The sequence below is a fragment of the Mus pahari genome, chromosome 5 (assembly GCF_900095145.1).
Source record: "Mus pahari chromosome 5, PAHARI_EIJ_v1.1, whole genome shotgun sequence".
Lineage (NCBI taxonomy): Eukaryota > Metazoa > Chordata > Mammalia > Rodentia > Muridae > Mus > Mus pahari.
Genome location: NC_034594.1, coordinates 17,571,103 through 17,579,457, shown reverse-complemented (window position 1 = coordinate 17,579,457; position 8,355 = coordinate 17,571,103). Strand labels below are relative to the sequence as shown.

The window sequence follows — 8,355 nt, the reverse complement described above, 5'->3', positions numbered from 1 at the left end:
GCCCTGCTCTGGAGTTCCACAGGAAATAGACAGCAGCCTGTGGAACGGCTCCTCTTGACTTCAGGAAAAACAGATGATGCTGTGGAAACAGGGAGACTGGGGGAGGCAGGTGGACCCAGGATTGAATGGAAACTGAGACGAAGAAGTTAAACTCCATGCCCAGATCACACAGCTCAGTCAGGCCAGGATGACAACCCAGGCAGAACTTGAGAATTACTCCAAGGGAGAAACCAGCTGATCTCAAAAGCCTGCATTTCTTCTCATGCTCTTTATGCACTGCTCTCTTCTTTGTTTTGAGTCTGGATTTTGCAGTGTAGCCAAGGCTCACAACCCTCTTGCCTTAGATTCCTAAGTGCTGAATTTATTAAATTGTTGAAATAATAATAAAGAAATAGAATAGAATCCAACTTACAGGAGTCAAAAGACAATAGTTGCTTTTCGGCTTTCGGCTCGGAGGAGGCTAAGGTGCAACTTTCTTCGGTTGTCCCGAATCCGGGTTCATCCGACACCAGTCATCTCCACCATGCCGCCCAAGTTCGACCCCTACAAGATCAAAGTCATGTACTTGAGGTGCACCGGAGACGAGGTTGGCGCCACATCCACCTTGGCCCCTAAGATCGGTCCTCTGGGTCTGTCTCCGAAGAAAGTTGGTGATGACTGGAAAGGTCTCAGAATTATAGAGAAACTGACCATCCAGAGCAGACAGGGCCAGACTGAGGTGTGCCCTCTGCCTCTGCCCTGATCATCAAAGCCCTCAAAGAGCCGCTAAGAGACAGGAAGAAGCAGAAGAACATTAAACACAGTGGGAACATTACTTTTAATGAGATTGTCAACATTGCCTGGTAAATGAGACACCGGTCTTTGGCTAGAGAACTTTCTGGAACTATCAGGGAGATCCTGGGTACTGCACAGTCTGTGGGCTGCAATGTGGATGGCTGGCGCCCTCATGACATCATAGGTGATATCAGCAGTGTTGCAGTGGAGTGCCCAGCTAGTTAAGAAGCAACAAGAAAATATTTCAGTAAAAGACTATCTGATAACCAAAAAAAAGAGAGAGAGACAATAGTTACAGAAGAGCATCATGGGTAGTCTTTACGATGATGAAACAGGTTAGTGTGTTGACTGTGGTAGTGGTCACACGAAGCTGTATGTGACAAATTACTCAGAACTAAGCACACAGAAAGAAGACTAAATCAAGGATTGGAGAGATGGCTCAGCAGGTAAAAGTGCTTGCCCAGCTAGTGTGAGGTCTAGGGTTCAGATCCCTAGTGCCCACATAAATGCTTGGTGAGTGTAATGGGATTCCAGTACTGAGAGGGTGGAGGTGTGGATGCCCAAAGCAAGCTCACTGGCTTGACTAGTGAGCTGTAGGTTCAAAGGAGAGACACTGCTTCAATAAACAAGGTGGAAAGCAATCAAGGAAGATGGCCTGTTTCAACCTTGGATTCACACACACCCAGACACATACAGACATGCAAGCAAAAGAATGAATTAAGGCTGGGCATAGTGGCACACACCTTTGATACCAGCACTCAGGAGGCAGAGGTAGGTAGATCCTGGTGAGTTTGAGGCCACTCAGCCTAGTCACCCAGGGCTATGTAGAGAGACCCTGTCTCAAAAAAAAGAAAGATGACTTGTATCCATGTGAGCCGTCTGCAACTGTCTGTAACTCCAGTCCTAGAGGACCCAGCACTCCCTCTTGACCCCCTCAGGCAAAACACTCACAGCTTCTCTCTCTCTCTCTCTCTCTCTCTCTCTCTCTCTCTCTCTCTCTCTCTCATCTATCTATCTATCTATCTATCTATCTATCTATCTATCTATCTATCTATCTATCTATCTATCAATAAACTTAGAAGGCACACAGCAAAGGAAGGAAGGAGCCCCAGCCTATCTACACGATTGCACTGAGTGCTATGATTTGGAAGTATCTCTAACACCCTTAACACCTAAGTGGGCCTTCGTGAGATACTTAGGATTGGATGGGGCCCTGAGGTTGGGGCTCTCACAGTGAGCTCCCTGGCTTTCCTAACGGAGGAAGAGTTTGGCTTCCTCCCACCATTAACGCCCTTCTGCTGTGTTACCATAGAGCAGGAAGGTCCCCATAAGATACTGATAGCCCGCCATGTTGGATTTTTCAGACTGTAGAACTGTAAGAGTATGTTTTTGTTCATAAATTACTTTGCCCCAAGTATTCTGTCATAGCAACAGAAGAGAAACTAAGCACTAAGCAACAGGCCTCAGGAGGGTGGTACCCAGGGCCCTGGGAATATCTGCAGATTTCAGATACAAGTTCTGCCAGTGGTATTATTTAGACTCATCTTCAACATTCATCTCTCTCTTTTTTTTTTATTTTGGTTTTTCAAGACAGGGTTTCTCTGTGTAGCCCTGGCTGTCCTGGAACTCACTCTGTAGACCAGGCTGGCCTCGAACTCAGAAATCTGCCTGTCTCTGCCTCCCGAGTGCTGGGATTAAAGGTGTGCACCGCCATGCCCTGCTAACATTCATATCTCTTAACAAGAAATTGCAAATGTCTGATTAAGCTACTTTGGGATAGGAGTTCGTAGTTCATCCACCAAGGGAGGGCAGAAAATGTCACCAAGAACAACAAATTGTATCTCTGAGCAGAGTAGCAGTGATCTCAGAAGGAGGATGGCATCTATCCAGACATGCCCAGGGACTGCCTGAGCAAGCATTTCTATAAGGAACAGGCATGCAGTAGCTTAACACGAGGATGTCAGGCTCAGAGGAGGTCTGTGCTGAAGACTCAGGGAGGAAGAACATTCCTGCTACGGCATTATGTCATGTCCCAGGTCACACTCAGACTTTTGAATGCCACGTAGACATTGTAGACCTCTCTGCTTACTGTGTTACAGCGCGAAGGAACTTGGGAATCCTGCCAGGATCATGAGTAAGCAGAGGAGTTGAGCTGGTGCAGAGCTGGATTTGGGCCACGTGAGCTACATGAGCCATCTTGCCCTGGGAAGGCTCCAGTCCCTTTGTTGATGCTGCCAGGTTGGGCAAAAGCTGCTAGTTTCAAGTGCTGGGCAAAGGCAGGAGTTCCTTGTGTGAGCATTTCCCAGGGCTCGATGAGCTTTTAGGTTGGCTCCATGGATACCAACAATGGTCTCAGGTCCCTTGTTATCCATCCATAGAGGAAGTAACCTGAGGAGGATGGGGATATGGCGGCTGAGGGTATATTGCAGTATCTGTATGTGTTTCACACTCTTTATTGTGGAAAATTCCAGCATATCTAAAAGTAGAGGCATTAGCCTAAGCAACCAATCTCTATGTACTGATCACTCAACTTTGATCACCGATCCATAGCCAATCTTTGCTCATAGGTAGCCTCACTCACTACTTCTATTCTTTTAAAACTAATCTCATTATGCCATTTCATTCATAACTATTGCTGTATGGATTTCTGAAAGGCATGGTCTCTTTTTAAATACCTATAATAGATAGCGATGGTGGTGTAAGCTTGTGATCCCAGAACTCTGAAAGCAGAGATGGGAGGGTTATGAGTTTGAGGCCAACTTGGGTTATAGAGGAGATCCAAACTCCCTTACCCTACATAGTTAGAGCTTGTCTCAAAAACAAATGAACACGTCCAGTCAGGCTAAGCAGGTGTGGTGGGATGTGCTTGTGATCTTAGCACTTAGAAGGTAAGGAAGGAAGACTGTGAGTTCAAGGCTGGGCTGAGCTACATAGCAAAACCCATCTTAATAAAAAATTGTTTCAATATTCAAATATTCTTCTATTTCTTTTATTAAAGTATAAACTCAACAATTAAAAAAAAAAAAACCTGACTTCCCTACAATTGAAGTATTTCCAGAGACTAGAGCTCAGTGGTTAAAAGCTTGTATTCTTCATGCAGAGAACCCTAGTCCCATGACAGACAGCTCACAACCACTTGTGACTCCAACTCCAAGAGATCCAATACTTTCTTCTGGTCTCCACGGGCACCCATACTCCTGTGTACATAACCCTCAACACACATGTCATTGAAAATAAAAGAAACCCCCCTTTAAAAATTCATAATAAAATATATCAAGGCAATAAACAACCAAACTGTAAGGCTGTTCTTTATAACTTGAGGACTCCTGGAAAATAAAAACAGTTTTCTTTCTTTTTTTTTTTTTCCTCTCCTTTGGGTCATTGCCTTAGTCAGGGCTTCTATTCCTGCACAAACATCATGACCAAGAAGCAGGTTGGGGAGGAAAGGGTTTATTCAGCTTACACTTCCACATTCTTGTTCATCACCAAAGGAAGTCAGGACAGGATAAGAACCTGGAGGCAGGAACTGACGCAGAGGCCATGGAGGGTGCTGCTTACTGGATTGCTTCCTCTGGCTTGCTCAGCTTGTTTTCTTATAGAGACCAGGACCACCAGCCCAGGGATGGCACCACCCACAGTGGCTGGGCCCACCGCAGTTGACCACTAATTGAGAAAATGCCTTACAGCTGGATCTCATGGAGGCATTTCCTCAAGAGACACTCCTTTATCTGTGATGACTCCAGCTTGCATCAAGTTGACACACAAAACCAGAACAGCCATCATTTCATTTCTTTATTCTGTATGACCCACTCCCTTCCCCCAAAAGAAGACAATACCTGTCACAGGACTATGTATAAATAGTCTCATCTCCTTCTTCCAACTGTGTAAGAGAACTGAGCTCCCCTCCACCCACCCACCACCCGCCCTGTGTCTTGAAGTTAGCTCTGATCACCTGACTGGTTCTAGAGAATGTGTGTGTGTGTGTGAAAGTGGAAGTAGTGAACTGTCAGTTCTTGTCAGAAACGTCAGCTGATGGCCGAAGACACTCCGGTACCCTCCCTTCTCTCTGCCGGGGTGGTCGAGGTTATTCACCAGTCCTGAGTGAATGTATGTTAGGAAAGGGAAACACTGAAATTTATCACTGCAGTTTCTGTCCTGGTTTGCTTCCTATTGCTGTGATAAAACACTGACCAAAACCAACTTGTGGGGGAGGGGTCGGATTTATTTGCCTTATGGGTCCAGCATGGAGAGAAGCCAATCCAAGAACTTGGAGGCAAGTATTGAAGCGGAGACCATGGCAGAATGCTGCTTATTGGTTTGCTCCCCATGGCTCGCTTCTTTTATAGAATCTAGCACGTCCTGCCCAGGGGTGGCATTTCCCAGAGTAGGCTGAGCTCTCTTGTATTAATTATTAATCAAGAAAATACCCTAGAGATTTTCCCACTGGCCAATCTGATGGAGGCAATTCTTCGGTTGATGTTTTCTCTTCCTGGGTAACTCTAGTTTATGTGAAGCTGACAAAAACTAGTGAGCAAAACCGTCCTCCACAACGCAGATGAAAACATCAAGGGTTTTAGTTGGTGATTTCAGAAACCTCCAAATAACAATTGAGTGTGTTTTAGTGAAAACCTGATTGGGGAGTCCTTTCATTCACCTTGGTGGTTTTGGTTTGTTTCCAATGATTTATTGAATGTGAACTGGTGTTTTGCTTGCTTGTATGTCTGCATGAGGTTGTTGGATCTCCTGGCATTGGAGTTACAGACAATCAGAAGCTGCCATGTGGCTATTGGGAACTGAATCCCAGTCTTTTGGAAGAGCAGCCAGTGCTCTTAACGGCTGAGCCGACTCTCCAGCCCCTCATTCACCTCTTATGATATTCCTTAATTGATCTTTTGCCATCATTTCTGTAGGGCAGGTCATTTTTAATTCTTTCACCTTTAAAAATTATAAAAGTGCTTTGCCAAATAAAATCCCACAGACACATAAACCTTTCCATTAATTGGTTCCCCTTTTTGGCAATAATCACTGTTGTAACACTGTTACTAATGAGCGTTTGTTTGCACTACACATCTCCTTGGAACTCTCCATTCAAGGCCTTACAACCAACCTATTCACTTTTTTTTTTTTAATCACTGTTAAGGGTAGGAAATCATGGAAGCTGAAATTGAGTAAGGCCAAGTATTGGTCATACCACGGCCAAAGTGAAAAGGGCTTTCTCAAAGCCAGCCTCACTAAACATGGAAAAGTAGTTCCTGCCATTTTCTTTTATCCCAGTGTTAGAGGTCTTTCTTCTAGTGCCCCAGGGGGCTCTCCGTGATCATGATAGCTATGGTTATTCACAAGTCAGACTAGATTGTCCAAATGAGCATTTTCTCCCACATGCACAGCAGCTGCGTGTCTTCCACAGTGTCAGGACATACTTTATGGAGGCCAGAGACTGTGGAGTTTTCTCACCTGTGTTCCCCTCAAGGGACTCAAAGCCTCAAATCTTTCTAACAGTTGAGGGGAACTAGAGTGAATAGTAAGTTACATGCTGAGACCTGCAAAGGAGATAGACTCTAAGAGTTCCTACTCAAAAAAAAAAAAAATAAAGTGTGTGAGGTACTGCTGAGTGTCCATTAGCTTTGTGAAGTCATCCCACAAAGGATATATTGTTACAAGTTATCTTGTCACACTGGTAAGCAAATATACATTGTATTTGCTAATTTAAAATTATTAATTATGAGATCATTTCTCACCTTCTAAGCAAACTGTGAAGAAAACTTTTAAACAAAATAGTCCCCTCAAGAATCATTTACTGAGCCTTTTCCTGTCCCCAGATCATTTACTGAGCCTTTTCCTGTTAATGTTTATTTGATTGATTGTTTTTTTTGGGGGTGGAGGGTTGAAATAGAGTATTACTAGTAATACTGAAACTGGCCTGAAACCCACTGTGTAGACTAGGATGGCCTTGAACTTGTGACAGTCCTCCTGCCTCTGCTTCTCCAGCGCCCTGCCACCCCACCTGGCTTCAAACTCTTGTTAACCTGTGGCCATTGCATTAGCTGCTTTCCTCTGGTATTATTTCTGAGTTATGTGTTAGTGAAGGTGGGTCGTGAGCATGGTTGTGGTCATGGACAAGATCTTAGTTCATGTGGGTTTGTAAATTGGAAAGGAATTCGATTTCATTGAGGCATATATAAATAAAAAGATACTCAGATAGGAGCCCAGCACCATAGCTTCTGCCTAGAATTCCAGCATTTGGGAGGCTGACACAGGATTGGCATGAGTTTGAGGCTAGCCTGGGCTTCTAAGCAAGACTGTCTCAAATAAGAACAAAAACAATAAGTACCGTTGTTCAGATAGGAGGAGTCACTGTTAATGTGGACTGCCGCGTGCGGTCCTCTGCAGAGGAGCCCACCTATTTGCCCTATCAAGGGCATCCTTAGGGTAATTCACATAATTGAACAGGCTCAAAGCTTAAGCTTTATGAATTTGGTTTTTCTCTTGTTTAAAAGAGTAACAGCAACGGCAACCCACCAAGGGGGGAAACCTGTTTCTCCAATTTCACCTTATCCTTTTAGAAGGTGTCCTGTGGGCTGTTGTTACTCCGAGAAACCAATCAGATCACAAAGTCTAGGGCTTAGTCTGAGCAGATGGTGCTGTAGACTAAAGATTAGAGACAATAGGCTTCTCACTCAGTCACTCCATTGCTGTGGGCTTTGTTCATAACAACAGAACACATGAATGAGACAACTGAAGGCGAGGGGAGTAGTCTGTGGCATGCTGGTGAGGAGGAAGAGGTGCCTAGAAAGTAGGCCCTGGGGTGACCAGCATGGCAGTGGCTGGAGACGGGATTCACAAAGCCCGGAGGTGTGCAGAAGGGACAGCTGTCAAAGACAGATTGTGAGGGTTTTGGGAGTCATCAGAAGCTCTTTGGCTTTGAGCCTGAGATGGGATCTCTGCAGGAGTGTCAAGTATAAAACACAGGCCACCCAAACTACAGGGATGCATACAAATCAAGGGCACTTGCTGGAGAAGCAGTTTGTGAGTTGGGAAAAGTCAAGGTTTCCTTCCGTGCAGTGCAGGAAAGAGGGAAGGTGGAAGGAGGGAGGGCGGTCCCTGGTGGTTATGCTAATTGAGGATCAAGAAGCTGCATTCTGGGTAAGGCTAAATAACACTGACAGATCCTTTTGCTTGAAGGACTGGAACAAGTCTGCAGTTGGATCAAATAAGGACCCATAGTGGGGTCACTCAAGAGTTCTGGTTCGTTCCTTGATCAGCTCCAGTTGATCAGAACCAGGTATTGCAGCAGCGCATTCCAAGGTGATGTCTCAAGGGCTGAGGCCAGTAGTGGAAATTTTCCCTTTTTCAGGTTGAAGTGAAGATCTAGCCTGCTTTAGCTGAAATCCAGGGAGATGGTAGAGCAGAGCCCACACCGGAGCCCGGCAGGAGAGGCCACAAGCAGTTTGGGACTGAACAGAGTGCAATGCCTAGTTTTTGGTTTTTGTTTTCACTGAACAACTTGAGGGCTGGAGTTGCTCTGGAGATAAGAACAGTGGTGGGTGGAGTAGGCTTGGGGAAGGGAAGATTAGAGGTCAT

General features: G+C 45.1%; 1 pseudogene; it reads left to right on the top strand.

The window, feature by feature from the left end:
* The first annotated feature begins 440 nt into the window (after positions 1-440).
* On the top strand, positions 441-1,040 carry LOC110322445 (annotated as a pseudogene).
* The last annotated feature ends 7,315 nt before the right edge of the window (positions 1,041-8,355 follow it).